Source organism: Eublepharis macularius, chromosome 5 (assembly GCF_028583425.1).
Source record: "Eublepharis macularius isolate TG4126 chromosome 5, MPM_Emac_v1.0, whole genome shotgun sequence".
Lineage (NCBI taxonomy): Eukaryota > Metazoa > Chordata > Lepidosauria > Squamata > Eublepharidae > Eublepharis > Eublepharis macularius.
This window is the reverse complement of record NC_072794.1, coordinates 93,884,524-93,900,187: the sequence shown is the minus strand read 5'-3', so window position 1 is coordinate 93,900,187 and position 15,664 is coordinate 93,884,524.

The following is a 15,664-nucleotide window of genomic DNA, read 5'->3' as shown; positions in this document are numbered from 1 at the left end:
CGGGTTGCCGGGAGAACTGTGCACTTCACATCCAACATCTGGACCTGCCCAAGTGTGCAGCAAGTGTACCTGTCACTTACTGCTCACTGGTGGGAACCCAAGGTGGTTCTGGGTGTGGGGGAGGTGCCTACAGCTAGCCAGGGAAGGATGGGAGACCGCCGGACTGGCTACTGCAAGGCCCTGCTTCACGCCAAGGTTCTCGACGTGTCGCACACGGCAGAGAACATCACTGCCACCCTGAGGAGACAGTTGGAAGAGTGGATAGGCCAGGAACCTGCCACCGTGGGATGCATGGTGATGGACGGTGGCAGCAACATGAGGGCGGTAGCGGATCTCGTGAGCCAAGAGCGCATTTACTGTGCGGCCCACAAACTTCACCTAGTGGTGAGAGTTGTGCTTGGGTTGGGCTCCTCGAAGGAACCCTGTGATTCCCGGACTCATAAATTCCAATTACTGCTCCAGAAATGTCGGAGGCTCACGAGTAACTTCTCACGCAGCGTGACAGCCACTCATGAACTGCGCCAGAAGCAGGTCAGGACAGGCGTGCCGGAGCACGCACTAATCGCTGATGTCAGCACTCGCTGGAACTCCACCTGTGCCATGCTTGAGCGCTTGGTGGAGCAGCAGGCTGCACTCCATGCGTGGCTCTCCAAGAGCCACGGTGCGAGTCAGGTGGGTGAGTTCAGCTGGGAGGATTGGCTCACCATCAACCAGACAGTGGAGGTCCTGAAGCCCTTCAAGGACTTCACTGTGGCAGTCTCATCAGACACGGCGACCCTGGGTCTGGTCATCCCCTGGTGCACACGTTCCAGAGGAATCTGGCCACCCTTGTAGACCAGGGCACACCTCGTGCTGACCTCGTTCCAGCGGTGCGCACACTGGTGAGAAGGCTGCAGTGTGGCATAGTTGCCAGGCTAACTCCTCTCACTCAGAACGAGTCATACATGTTGGCGACCATGTGTGACCTATGCATTTAGGGCACTTTCGCCGAGCGGGACAGGAACCTCACCCAAGCCAGAGACACCCTCTGCTCTTGGGTGAGGCACAGGCAGGCCGCGAGGGGACACCTGTTGATAGAGGGGACACGAGAGGGGCCCTGCCGTGCGGGTCCCTCTCACACCCCCTCTGAGCGGGGCCCCCCCGCAGCCACCACTGGAGTGCCGATGGAGATGGAGATGCTCCGGTGGGCCCTCGGCCCCTCTGGGATCGTGAGGAATGTGACAGAGGATTCGGCGGAGGCAGTGGTCAGGGACTACCTTGCGGAGCCCTGTGAGTTGCTCTCCACCGATCCGCTCAGCTACTGGGCCCAGAAGGAGTCGGTCTGGCCGGACCTCTCTTTCGAGGTGCAGTGGCTGCTCTCATGCCCTCCAGTCCTTTGGAATCGTGCTCTCCCCTGCATAAAACCCTGTAGATGCAGTTAAAACCGGCCAGTAGAAGGAGGGTGGTTAGGTACCAGTGGCAAAGGGAATCCACCCTGCAATTTGAATACCACCCCCCCAAAGGGAATTTAAAACATCTCCCAGTACTGAGACAGACCCTGTGGGACCAAATTTATTCTGAAAAATAATGCCCCAGAAACTTTGATTGCTGCTGGAGGGAGAAATAGGTTAAGATTGAGATTGCTTAGGTGGGGATTAGGGAATGGGATGCTAATGTGCAGTGTAAAAATGTTAAATGCTGTTTGAATGTTTTAAATGTTTTTTCAAAGTTGAAATGTTAAAAAAGAAAACAAAAAAACAAAAAAAGTTGAAATTTTACTCTTGGGTTTGCTTGGGAGAGTTGGGGGACAGTTGGGGGGGAGTTGGGGGACAGTTGGGGGAGAGTTGGGGATGGGTACCAGCTAAAGATGATGTCTCACAGATGTTTCCAGGTAGATGCTGAGGCTGGTGTATGTGGGGGGGAAACCTCTGCAACACTGCTCCAGAAATACCACTGTGTAGTGCCCCTGGCAGTGCCCAGTCCAGCTTTGTGTGGCTGAACTGAAAGCATAGCCGCAGGAAATGACATTGGTTCTGCTGGACCTTGTTGCAATGGTTTCCCCCTATTGTGTTGGGTTTGGGGCTCAGGATGGGAGATGGCCTCAAGCGCCAAGAAATAAAGAGATTTTGAAAGAAAAAATGTCTCTGTGTGGTTTTTGTTATTCTGGAGGAGGTGAAGAGGGGTTAAGCAAATAAGTTGTCTTTTTCAGGATTTGTGTTGTGCCACTTGATGTGAAGTGAGTTGTGTTATTTTCTGGCTAAGATAATGCTGTCATGCCTGTTGGTGTGCCCTGCTACTGTGTAACCTAAATCTGTTCAAGAAACAAAGTGTTTTTGACAGGAATTGTGTTTTTGGTGATTCTCAGATCTGAAGTGAGTTGTATTACTTTTGTCTGGTGAAATGCTTTCATGCCCTTTTGTGCCCTCCCGCTATGTAACGCACATCTTTTCCATAAATAAAGTGTTTATAGCGGTTATTGTGTTTTGGGTGATTGTCTGATATTGAGTTGTGTTATTTTTTTGAAATGAGCTGCTGTTATTCCCCTTTTTGCCCTACAGCTGTGTAAATCAAAGCTGTTCAAGAAATAAAGTGTTTTTGAAAGGTCTTGTGGTTTTGGTGATGCTCTGATTTGAAGTTAGTTGTTTTAAATCTGTCTAGAATTCTGTCTAGAATGCTTTTTTCATGCCCTGTTGTGCCCTCCTACTGTGTAACCTAAAGCAGTTCCAGAAATTAAGTGTTTATAACAGTGTGTTTTTTTTAAAAGATTTGATGTAAAGTGAATTGTGTTATCCTTTTGTGTGGGGCACTGCTAATGTGATGTACCACGATGCTTTGCCTGATTGTACTTTGAAAGTGAGAAAATATTTTTTTTTAAACTTGATTCATTGTGTGTGTATTTGTTTTTCATTCTTTGATGTGAGGTTGGTTCCCAGCATAGGGAACAATGGGGCAGGCTGGCCAGCCATTTCTGTAGGTGGTGGGGGTGTCAGGGGGAGGGTGTCTGTGGTTTAGGTGCTCTTTCACAGGGACAAGCTGGCACTCAGAAGTGTGCCCACCATTGTGGCACCCCTGGGCTGTGCAGAATTGCCCTGGGAAGAGAGTTCCCAGCATAGGGAACAAAGGGGGCCAGCCTGTTCCTGGGGTTATGGGTGTGGGGCTGCTGGGGGTGGATTTGGGTCTGTGAGGGGCTAATGTGGGGATTTGGGTCTGTGTGTGGCTGCTGAGGGGGAATTGGGTATGTGTGGGGCTGTAGGGGGTGGACTTTTGGGGCTGAGAGGACCTACTTTGGGAGGCCATGAAATGCCCCCCCCAAGTGGGAGCAGGTTGAGACTTGGTGGGGGGGTGGGAGGAAAGGTGGGAGAAGGGCCCCTGAGGGTTGGGGGCATTTTGCATGCAAAATGCCACCCCTGCCAAGACAAGCCTCTGTTATTTCCCACCTTGGAGATAGTGGAGAAAGTGGGGGGGAAGAGCACTTACTTTGAGAGGCCATGAAATGTCCCCCCCCCCAAGTGGGAGCAGGCTGAGCCTTGGTGGGGGGTGGGAGGAAAGGTAGGAGAAGGGCACCTGAGGGTTGGGGGCATTTTGCATGCAAAATGCCACCCCTAAGAGCCAAAACACACGAGAAGAAATACCTAGATTCAGCACGTGTTCTCTTACCTCAAGGTTTGCCAGGATCTGTAGGCGTTCTGGAAGCTTAAAGTTTAGCATTTACAGAGCAGCAGGAAGGGAAATACAGGCGCCTGTATTTCCCTTCCCCTTCCTGCTGCTCTGTAAATGCTAAACTTTAAGCTGCCAAGACACCTACACTTCCCAACAAACCTTGAGGTAAGAGAACAAGTTTAGCATTTACAGAGCAGCAGGAAGGGGAAGGGAAATACAGGTGCCTGTATTTCCCTTCCTGCTGCTCTGTAAATGCTAAACTTTAAGCTTCCAGGACGCCTACAGATCCCGGCAAACCTTGAGGTAAGAGAACACGTGCTGAATCTAGGTATTTCTTCTCGTGTGTTTTGGCTCTAAGCCTCTTCATTTTTTCCCCATAGGAAATAATGGAGATCAGCAGCAGCAAGCACATAATAGATTAGCAGCAGCAAGCAAAAACCTTTCCCTTTTTAGGCGAGGATAGGGGCACCTGGTTTGGGGGGCCATAACATGCCCCCCCAAAGTCCAATCTTTCTGAAACTTGGGGGGGGGGTAGTTAGAGAGGAGTTAGACGAAGGTCCCCACCAAGTTTGGCTTGATTTGGTGGGGAAATGCCTTCCCCAGGCTTCTGGGAAGCCTGGGGAGGCTTTTCCCCATTGAAATGTATTACCAAAACAAGCTGAAATACTGAAATGATTACCGAATCACGAATACCGAAATGGTTTCTTGGTTTAGTAATAACCGAAACAGAAATACCGAAACAGTCTGGCTTTGCACACCCTTAATTCTGACCACTTTTCAAGGGAGCCCTACGCAGTGTGCATTTCAGTAATCAAATCTAGATGTAACCAGGGAATACATCACAGTGGCCAGATCTTTCCTGCCCAAGAAAGACTACCTAGATGAAGCTGGTAAAAGGCACTCCTGGCCACCGCTGCCACCTGCTTATTCAGCTGTATGCCTGGTTCTAAGACCACTCTTAAACTATGGACTTCATCCTTCAGAGGTCATACATCCCTATCCAGAATGCTTGACACCTTAAGTGCTGGGGCAAACCTTTCCAGTGAAAGTTATGTACCAGTAGAACCTCCATCTTGTCAGGATTAAGCTTTAGTTTATTAGCCTGTGTCTACTTTAAATCTGCTTCCAGCCATTGGTTCAGGATTTCTACAGCGTTTCTGGAATCAGCTGGAAGATATAGCTGAGTGTCTTCTGCATATTGACAACGGCCAGTCCATGGTTTCATGTAGTTGCCAAAAAGCATAGTGGACAAGTTTGACCCTTGCAGGACTTTACAGGCCAAAGAAAAAGGGGCTGAGCAGCCATCATTCAGCACCACCTTCTGAAACTTACCCTACAGGTAGGACTGGAACCACTGCAAAATGTTTCCTACCAGTCTTAGCCTAGAAAGGCAGTCTAGAAGGATAACAAGATCAATTGTATCAAAAGCCTCTGAGATGTCCAGGAAAATCAACAGAGTTGCAGTCTCCCAGTATAGGTCATATACCAGGATGACCATGACTGTTTCATTCCCATAACCAGGAATGAAACAAGATTAGAAAGGATACAATCTGCTTCTTGCAGGAATGCTTCAAATTATCCAGCCACTACAGTTCAATCATCTTGCTCAGGAATGGACCATTTGAGACTGCTGGATAGTTATTCAAATCTCTTGGGTTCAGGGTAGCTTTCTATAGCAGTGGATGCACTACAGCCTGTTTCAAGGCTGAAATTACCACCCCCTCCCTCTTCAAGGAGGCATTCACGACCTCTCAGAGCCAAGCTACAAGTGACTTTTTTCACGTGGACAACACTTGATCATTTTTGCAAGTTTTCCTGGGAAATCCCAGTGTCCGTCCCCTCTCTGTTAGAATCACTGCCCGAAGAGCCAGAGAAAGCTGGTTGCAGCAGCAGCTTTTGCAAATCGTTCTTCCAGTCACAAGCCTGCTCGCAACGATTGTTTGGGGGCGGGCAGCTGCTACTTTCTCCCTGGGCGTCCTGCTTCTGGGGAGCTGCTCTGAAGAAAGCCACTGTGTTGGTGAAGCTCCAGCCGCAGAAACACAGAAGAATCTGCTGCTGCTCTAACATGGCTTTCCCTTGCTCCTGAGCTCCTGGAGAAAAACTGGAATGAGGGCATGTTAGAGCAGCAGCAGATTCTTGCGGCTGGAGCTTCACCGGCATGGCGACTTTCTCCAGAGCAGCTCCCCAGGAGCAGGACACCCAGGGAGAAAGTAGCAGCTGCCTGCCCCCAAATGATGGTTGAGAGCAGGCTTGTGACTGGAGGAATGATTTGCAAAAGCTGCTGCTGCAGCCAGCTTTCTCTGGCTCTTCAGGCAGTGATTCTAACAGAGAGGGGATGGACACTGGGACTTCAGTTCCCAGGAAAACTTGCAAAAATGATCAAGTGTTGTCCACGTGAAAAAAGTCACTTGTAGCTTGGCTCTCAGACCCAGTTAGCCACCTCCTAGCAGATTTAAGTAGCCAGGAAGGGCAAGGTTCATACAAGTAGGTGGTAGGTCTCAAGCCTCCAACCCTAACTCTAACCCTGCCCACATTCTGAGAAAAGTAATCCCAACAGCTGGACAAGTTGTCACCCTGGTCCCCCATCTGACCCTGTCACTGCTAATTTAAAGTACAAGTTAGTATGGCTGTGAAAGAGTTTATCTGCAAAGTGCTGAGGAAAATGGTTATAGTGGGCCACTGAGTAGTATTCCACCTGTTGTAGGTTAGATCTCAATAGACCTTTTATTTATTTATTTTATTTATTTTATTTGACTTATATCCCACCCTCCCCATGAATGGGCTCAGGGCGGCTCACATCATAATTAAAACACAAACATGAACAATACACATAGCTCAGAACAGCTCTGCTGGCCTACACTGTGCAGATGCAATGGTGTCAGAAAAGTATGCTGAACGTAAGATTGAATATAATGTTGAATATAAAATGTAAAATCTAAAAGGTTGTACGTAAAGTATCTTAAGTATGTATGGGGATGGAGAGGAGAAATATTATGTAGTTCCACTATTCTGATATATATTTTGTTTTTATCTTATATGTATTATTCACTATTTATTGTTTAAATAAAAACATAAAAAAGAAAAGTATTGTTTCTTTGCCACCATAACTGTCATGGAGTATGCTTTAGACCAAGCTTTAGCCTGTGTCTTATTGGCTTTGTCCAGAGTCTTCCTTTGCTGTCATTTGAACAGTCTCCATGGTCTTTTAATTGCCTGCAGCCCCTCAGTATACCTAAAGGCTACCTGGGAGAGGGCATCTGGGAGTGATTGTGTCAACTACTTGGGTTATTCTGTCATTCCAAAGGTCAGATAGGGCATTGACAGGAATGCCAAGCATATTAACAGGATAAGACAGCCATTCGTCTCTAGGGTGGATGATTTTAATAGATCACCCACCCCACAGAATCTTGGTATCCCTGTAAATTTAACACCAAGCAAAGTGATCTGTCCATGACAAAGGAACCATCTTCAGTTCCTCTACCCTCAGATCACATTCATCCCACCCAGAACAAAATACCAGATTAAGAGTGTGACCTGAATAACATTTAGGATCAGTTATTACCTGAGACAGGCTCATGGTTGTCATGGAGGCCATGAAATCCTGAGCTGCTCCCAACAAGACAGCCTTGGCATGAATGTTTGTCCCCCATGACAACCAGCCTAGGGGTCTTCAAGACCCCCTCTGTCAGCTCACAGAGGGAGACTGTTAAGCAGTAGAGTGTGTGGTACACCAGTAGAGCCTCAGTCCTGTCTCTCAATCCCAACATTAGGAACTCAGCCTCAAAACTGGAAGTATTCTGGATGGGTCACTGTGCTATGGTCATATAGTTTCTATAGACTACAGTGATACCACCTCCCTGCCTGAAGGCTGAAAATAAGTCTACCTCCTAATTTTTTGTGCTGGCCCCTAGAGCCAAAGAAAACTTGTGAAGGCCTGTGCTAGGGCCTATATGTCTTATGATTTAGAGGTGTAAACTCCCTGGTCTTCCAGTGCTGACATTCTCACAGTAATAGAAATGGTGTATACTATACTATATATACTATATAATAAGCAAACATAACCACCTTTTGGTAGAAGCTGGCTTCAGCAGTTCTATAATTCCCATACTTTTGACTAGAGGGGAATCACGGATGGGTAAGTTTATTCCTACACCCTCAGTAGTTCTGGGTACAGACCAAGTTCACAATTTCAGCTGGTAACTGGCTGTTGACCCCACAGAACAAGTTGTGTGTTTGAAAAAAAGAGTGACCCAGTCATCATTATTGCCCTTTTGTCTCATGTATTTTAGAAATAAAAGTTAAAGATTGTTTAGTATGAAGGCAGAACATCACCAGGAAATCTAAACTCCTACATCAAAGGTTTTCCTTGGTTCTCAGACCCATTTGTACAGTTCAAGTCTGTCAGCCTACTGCAAGGCTTTACTGGCTTGGCTGTGTAGGTCTGGCTGAGCAGTCCACATTTTCCTCTAGGGGAATTCGGTGTAAATCAAGCTTTCACAACACTGCAGTGCTCACACTGGAATGTAGGAAGAAATCTTTCTTGATATCTTGCCCAGGAAGAGTGGGTGAACTGGCTTACCAAAAAAAGAAAACAAAGCACTGGACTTTCTAATATTCTTTCCCCATAAAAGAACACTATGAAAAACACAAAAGAACCCAAGAAGATATGCTGTGGAGCCTTGCTACCCTGAAGAGATTATAGCTTCTGCTGACACATTGCACCTTTCTCTAATATTAACTCTTCATTAGAAATATGTGAAGTCAAATCAACAGCCCCCAAACTGGTGTTTATGAGGGGCCCCTGTTGTTATTGTTCTCACTAGGCAAGGACAAATGTTGCCAACTGCTGACCTTGAAATGTCATCCTGTGTTTTTTTTTTTAATTTCAGCATGGTATAGGGAAAAGTTCTGCAGGTGTGGTATCTTCTTATGTGGCATTAGTAGGACAAGAAAAAACAGATGCCACCATGGAAGGCCTGGGAAATTATTCACTTTCCACTGCCATTGTAGGGACCTCCCACTCTGTTCCCTCCTAGTGGAGCATTCAGATTGGCTGGGTCTGGGATAATTCCATTTTCAGACAGGCATTCCTGCTGTCCCTGTTACTAGGAACAGATCCTGTTTACTACTATTTGTCTCTGGCAAAATATTGTCCCTAGTTTGCCTTTTGAGAAGATACTGAAGATTCTTTTAAAATTTAATTAAATAGTGTGCATACACAAGCACTCCAGTTTTTCTACAATGTTTTTAGCTCTCTAGGTGTTAAATATCTGAACTGGGGAAGTGGTGGAGATGAATCTTGATGCTGGGACACAGTTACAGATCCAGTAGACTGACCAGAGATACAATGTATTTATTTATTTAAAACATTTATATGCCACCTTTCCACCCAAATAGGGTCTCCAAGGCAGTGAACAAAAGATATTAAAACGTTTAAAACATTAAAATAACATTTCAAATGTTTATATAAATTTTTAAAAATAAACAAGCATACATACATAAACCCAGGAGGAGGCCAATAAGAGTTTACTAGTGGTATGCCAGATGAACCAAAGAAGTCTTCACCTGCTGCTTGAAGACAATGACAGAGGGAGACAGGCAAATCTCCCCAGGGAGGGAGTTCCAAAGTTTCAGTGCCATACAAGTGCTTCGAATAAGTATTTCAGTTGGTCAGAAACACAAGGGATTTTAAAAGTTTTTTTTGACACTAAACATGGCTTGGCCTTGTGAGAATGGCCTTAAACATCCATTAACCTCCAGTCTGGGTACAGGTTCAAGGGGTAGATCAGAGGCAGAAGTGAGTTAGGACCCAGGAGACCCAAGTTCAAATCCCTACTCTGCAATGGAAGCTTGCTAGGTGACCATGGGTCAGCCACTCTTTCTAAGCCTATTGGATAAAAGTGCACTAAATACATGTAAAAGAGAGTCTACAACTCTTTGGCATGATTAGGGGCCTTTAATGCACTTCTTATCCTTGGGTAGTATTGTAATCATATAAATTGTTTTTTCTGTGATGAATGATAGTCTACAGGGAAACACATACTTCCTATAGTTTAGTACATGTAGTTAATGACACAGGACAGCCTAATTTTTATTACCTTATTGGGCAACTAATTTCTGTGTAGGAACTGGCTGAGAAAGTGTCAGGTACCACTAGGTAGAGCCAAAGCATAGTTACACTGCTTCAGCTGTCCTTAAAGGTTTGCAAACCCCACTGCCTTGCGTGTAGAAGCTAGTAGCGAGTAAAGAGTTAAGCCACACTAGGTTCAATCTCCTGAATTTCTACTAAAATCTACATGGTACATTAAAGCTATGAATCTTATTAATGACCACATAAAAATAAAGAGGAAATTAGAACCTTATGAGAAGTTCTTTTGTATGCACATGGCAAGGGCATCCTGGTCCAAGAAATCTTGCCAAAAACTCCTTGACATTTTTTCCTGCACAAAGATTCTGGTTTTTTTTTAAGCTTTATTTCTTTGTGAAATGGAAACATAGTTTTTAATGGATTTCGATCTTTCCACCTCTCACTTCTTGAGGGACAGAGTTCCCTTGGATTGGCAAATGCAATACATAGGGTGATGAATAGTAAGTGACTGGTTGACGGGAGGAGGCTTGCCTACTGGATAAAACAATGCCTTGCAAGATGGATGACAGCTCAAGTTCTATTTTTAACTCTAAGCCAGAGGAATATGTTGGCTATACCAGACATCAGTTATGTGTTGAAATCAATGCTAATAGACAGGTGTACCTACTTAGGATTGCGTTGCTAGGTACAGACTCCTTTTTAAATGAATACCTCTCTGAATCTCTAGGGTTATTCACTGTTGCTTAGCCTTACTTACCTAACAGAGTTGTGTGGCAATTAAAAAGGAATATGCCCCCAATAGCTCATCTGAGTCCTTTGGAGGGATGGTGGAATAGAAACATGACATACTTCTGCAAACATATGATGATCCTTTAATATGGGAGAAAGTTTTGATTAAATAGTAGTCCTGCAGAAAATTTCCATCAAATGTTCACTGTGGACCATTTTCTGAGTTGATTGTGAACGAATACTTAAAAGTAAAATGGTTTGATCATCCCTCACACCTTTTGTTCCTTAGGATTGTGAGCAAGGCTCAGAAATCATGAGATTGCTTCAAACTATTATTTTATGCCTTCTGATAATAGAGCATTTAGAACATTCTGCCTTCACATTAAAAAAAAAAAACTTGTATCTCCAGCATTGAGATGTGGCACCTTTGTTTATTTATTGTAGTTATAAATTGCTTTTTATCATACAAATTTTCCAGAACATTTTACAAGGCAATCTAAAATTAATACCACCTAAAACCAAAACAGTAACAAAAACAAATTGAACTAGGGATAGAACTGACAAAGATCTGGTTGCTTATCCTGCTCTTGCCCATGCATATTTCTGGATCAGAATATGTCAGTTGTATATGTGTGTATATGTGAACGTATGTGAGAATGTATTTAAACACATGCAGTTTACATTTTATTTTTGTTCATGCCTGGATTGCTATGCCAACAGCAGCCCTGGGTTGGGGGACATGTTTTTGGGACAGATGCTTCCCACACGACTTCTTAGGCTAGATGATGTCTGAGATTGTGGGAGAGACTTCATATTTAATATTAAAACTGAGAAATTAAGATTGGACTATAGACAATCAAAAAGCTGATACACAGGTAGTAGCCAGGTTCCCCACTGAATGTGGACACTCCTATTGAAATGGTTGTTACCTGGCTTCCTCATCAGCATGCTGGCCAATCTTAACCATCAAGAGCCTTTTAGGACTTTCCAGGAATCTGCCTTACAATGCAGACTTCTTTGGAAATGGAACCTATCCTAATCATAAATAGGCGGCTGTTAATTTTGCCATGTAAGGAAAAGCTCCCAACCAGGCTTTCAAATGCATAAGTTCATTACTTTGGTTCAGGCTCTAAGTGGTACAGGGCCCAGACCAGGCCTTTTTTGAGAAAAATCTCTTGGCTTGCTAATCAGGCACACCTGCAAGTCTTTGCCAGAACTGGCCTTGGGAAGCTGCAATCAGTTTCAATCAGTACTACCATATTTCTCATGCTAGCACTGCCAACTAAGTGTCTAAGCTCTGATTGGCTCCTGGACTAGTGGGCTGGCATAGCTAGGCCTGAAAAATGGCCATTTGATTCTACTGTGGTCTTGTCTGTATCTGTCTACCAGCATGTGTTTGAGAGAGGGGCACTTGCTTCCATGCTACATTACCAAGACACCTGAGCTGCTTGGCATGGAATGGACTCCTATTCTAAAGTCTTTGGTAAGAACTGTCAGCCATGAAGCTAAGTCAGAGATGGTGAGATAGCCAGCTTGAAGTAGCCTGTTAGTTTGTTTTCAGAAACAGCTAAGCCTTATTTGTTTTGTGCTTGCCTAATTCCTGTTTGAAGAGCGGTTCCTGCTTAGCATATGCTCCTGATAATCTGTCTTTAATAAACTATAGATATATTTTTCCTGCCTGTGTTCAGAGTTACTTGCTGAATGTGTGCATACCCTAGGGTTCCCAGCTCCAAGTTGGGAAATTCCTGGAGATCTAGGGGGTGAAACCTGGAGAAAGTGGGGTTTGGGGAGGGAAAGGACCTTGGCATGGCATAATTCCATAGAGACCACCCCCCCAAAGTAGCCATTTTCTCCAGGTGAACTGATCTCTGTGGCCTGGAGACCAGGTGTAATTCCGGGAGATCTCCAGCCACTACCTGGAGGCTGGCAACCCTAGCATACCCTCAGAGAGAACCCAGAGGCTGAAAAGCCTCAAATAAACAGGACCAGGAAGCTCCTAGGTTTCTTGGAGTGGCTGTGCCTCTGCGCCCAAGAATGGGAGTAGAGGTCTCTGGGTCTTGACATACCATGTACACATTAAACTGTCAAATTCACTGTTTGCCAAACTGTTCTGCATCAAGTTTTCACAAAAATGCTGCCTGTTCAAACTGATTGGCAGCTAAGGATCACTAAGATCTATTTATATGAACGCTGACAGGTAGGATTTTACTGAAACACAGCACTTATTTATGACTGATGCATATGGTTTGTACATGATCAAATTGTCTTTTTGAACAATTGCCTGCTGATGGAAGGGCTGTAGTTCTCTATCAGGCTGTGTGAGAATGCTTGTACACAAAAAGCCAATAGCACTGCACTGCATGGTTAGGAAGGAATATGGTGAAGGAATACAGTGAAGCAGCTTGTTGAACATCAATGAACAGATTGACAAACCCATTGCTGAAAAATCAGGTTCCTATTTGCAACTGGCTGTCAGGATATGGTCCAAACCGGTGGGGGTTCAAGTAACCCGAATCATAAATAAAAATAGGGCTACCATACATTTTCTGCCATTTGTCAACAGGCATTAATCAAGTTTGCCAGTCAAGTATTAATTTTATTTTAAACGTTTATATCAATCCTTTCTGCATGGTTCAATGGTACCCACAATAATGGTTAAAAAAAATTCCTATTAAAACCAAAACAAAATAACTATCTGCAAGTCAGTCCTTTCCTCAATCATCCCTCCCAGGTCCACCCTACCTACCCGTCACCTCAAGTAGTATCCCCAGGGCTTATTTTGAGGAGGAATGCGCAGGAATGCAGTTCCGGCAGTTCCCCAAAGAGGTCACATGTCAGGAGGCCCTGCCCACCTGACTCCCAGCCATTTTGGGCCCTGTTTATTTGAGGCTTTTCAGCCTCTGGGTTCTCTCTGAGGGTATGCTAGGGTTGCCAGCCTCCAGGTAGTGGCTGGAGATCTCCCAGAATTACAACTGGTCTCCAGGCCACAGAGATCAGTTCACCTGGAGAAAATGGCTACTTTGGGGGGTGGTCTCTATGGAATTATGCCATGCCAAGGTCCTTTCCCTCCCCAAACCCCACTTTCTCCAGGTTTCACCCCCTAGATCTCCAGGAATTTCCCAACTTGGAGCTGGGAACCCTAGGGTATGCACACATTCAGCAAGTAACTCTGGACACAGGCAGGAAAAATATATCTATAGTTTATTAAAGACAGATTATCAGGAGCATATGCTAAGCAGGAACCGCTCTTCAAACAGGCATTAGGCAAGCACAAAACAAATAAGGCTTAGCTGTTTCTGGATTGGGGCTGAAACGGCCTGGATCGGGCCTCTGACAGATGGTGGATCACTCTCCCATTCAGCAGTGGCCTGATCCTGACCATTATGGGTCCCTTTTTAGCCATTTGCAGCCCCTTTTTGCCATTTTGGGCCCAAATGGCCAGGACTGGGTCCAAAACTGCCAAGATAGGTGATGTCAGGGGGTGTGGCATATGCAAATTAGTTATGCTAATGACACATGTCAGGTGCTGTCAAGGGGTGTGGCATATGCTAATGAGTCATGCTAATGAGTGCCTCTAGCTCTTTTTCTACGAAATTACCCCTGAGTATCCCTTATTCTCTACTACTCCTTCCTTTAGGGTTGCCTGGTTGAGTTTGAGAAATTCCTGGAGATTTGGTGTGTGAAGCCTGGGGAAGGTGGGGTTTGGGAAGTGGAGGAATCTCAGCTGGATATAATGCTATAGAGTCCACCTTCCAAGGTAGCCATTTTCTCCAGGGGAAATGATCTCTGTCACCTGGAGATCAGTTTTAATTCCAGGAGATCTCCAGCCACCACCTGGAGCTTGGCAACCCTACCTTCCTTATGACCACTTTGGACACTTTCTGATTTTCTTATTGTCATCTGTACAAAAATCCAAATACACCAATAGTGGCCGAGATTCTGACTGTCTCTCAGGCATAGCAAATTTCTCCCAATTACATAGCATTCCACATTCCCCCTCATGGGGCAAATCCAGCATTTTGGCCCAGTGGCAAGATCCACAAAGGCCACTCATAAAATCTGGCCCTAGTGTTAATTGCCCAGGAAAAATAAGATAAAAGTGGCATTCTGGCATGAGCAAATTGTGTTCTGTTGTCCATCTCAGACTGCTCCTCTGCTACTACAGGACAACACTTAGTGGTGTAAAGGTTTAATTTTCTCCCCAAATATTGCCCTTGACCACTGAAATCACTTGACAGAGTCCTCCAATTCTCACCTGGACCCTCCCCATCACTGCTTTGGAACTTCTTTAACTGTGGTGGACTGTAGGCTTAGGCAACGCATGAAACTTTCTGCTGTCCTTCTCTAACCTACTTTTGCCTCCCTTCCTATCTTCACTTTCTCACTCCCTGAACTTATCCTCTTCCTTTGCTCCTAACTAGAGATGGGCATGAACCGCATTACGAACCTCAAAACCCCACGAAAATGGCGATCATGCGATTGTGACCCGGCAGTTCATGATTGTCCACGGCAAACGAACCAGAGGTCGGGAGAGGCCTGGTTTGTTGCATTCGGGTATGGTTTGGGAAGCCAGACACTCAGGTGCCAGCAATCTATTTCCCTGGCAACAGAGCCAGGGGGATGCCTGAGCTCTGTCTGCCCTCCTTCTGTTGCCCTGGAAACCCGAATGGAAGCCCAGCTTTCCTTGATCAGCAGGGCTTCCTTCCAACCACGGAGCTGCAAAGCAGTTACAAGTTGGGAGAAGACACCCAGGGGAGGGAGGGGGAAGGTGGTGTTCTGTAGCCATGGGCACTCCAATCTCATCCCTGCAAACCCTGATAGGCAGCTCTGATGGCCAAACACAGACCTCCTGTGTTGCTGAATGGGACCCATGCTTATAAATAGCCGTGGTCTCCCAGGCTGGGTTTCACTTTCTCTGGTGCCAGGGCTGCTGTCAGGCCCTGTTGCCAAGCTCGGTGGGTAACTCGGCTGGGGGCTTACATTATTATTAATCAGTGCCTGATTGGGTCAGGTCTGTGGGAGCAGTGGGCTAGGGCTCTAGTCCCTCCCTCTCTCTGGTGCCAGGGCTGCTGCCAGGCCCTGGGGCCAAGCTTTGTGGGCACCTCGGCTTAGGGCTCTCAGTGTCATCTCCTTCTCCTCAGTTGTTTGCTGGCACTATGAGCCTCCAGGTGGGGGACCAGAGTGGTCGTGGGGGGAAGTGCAGAGATT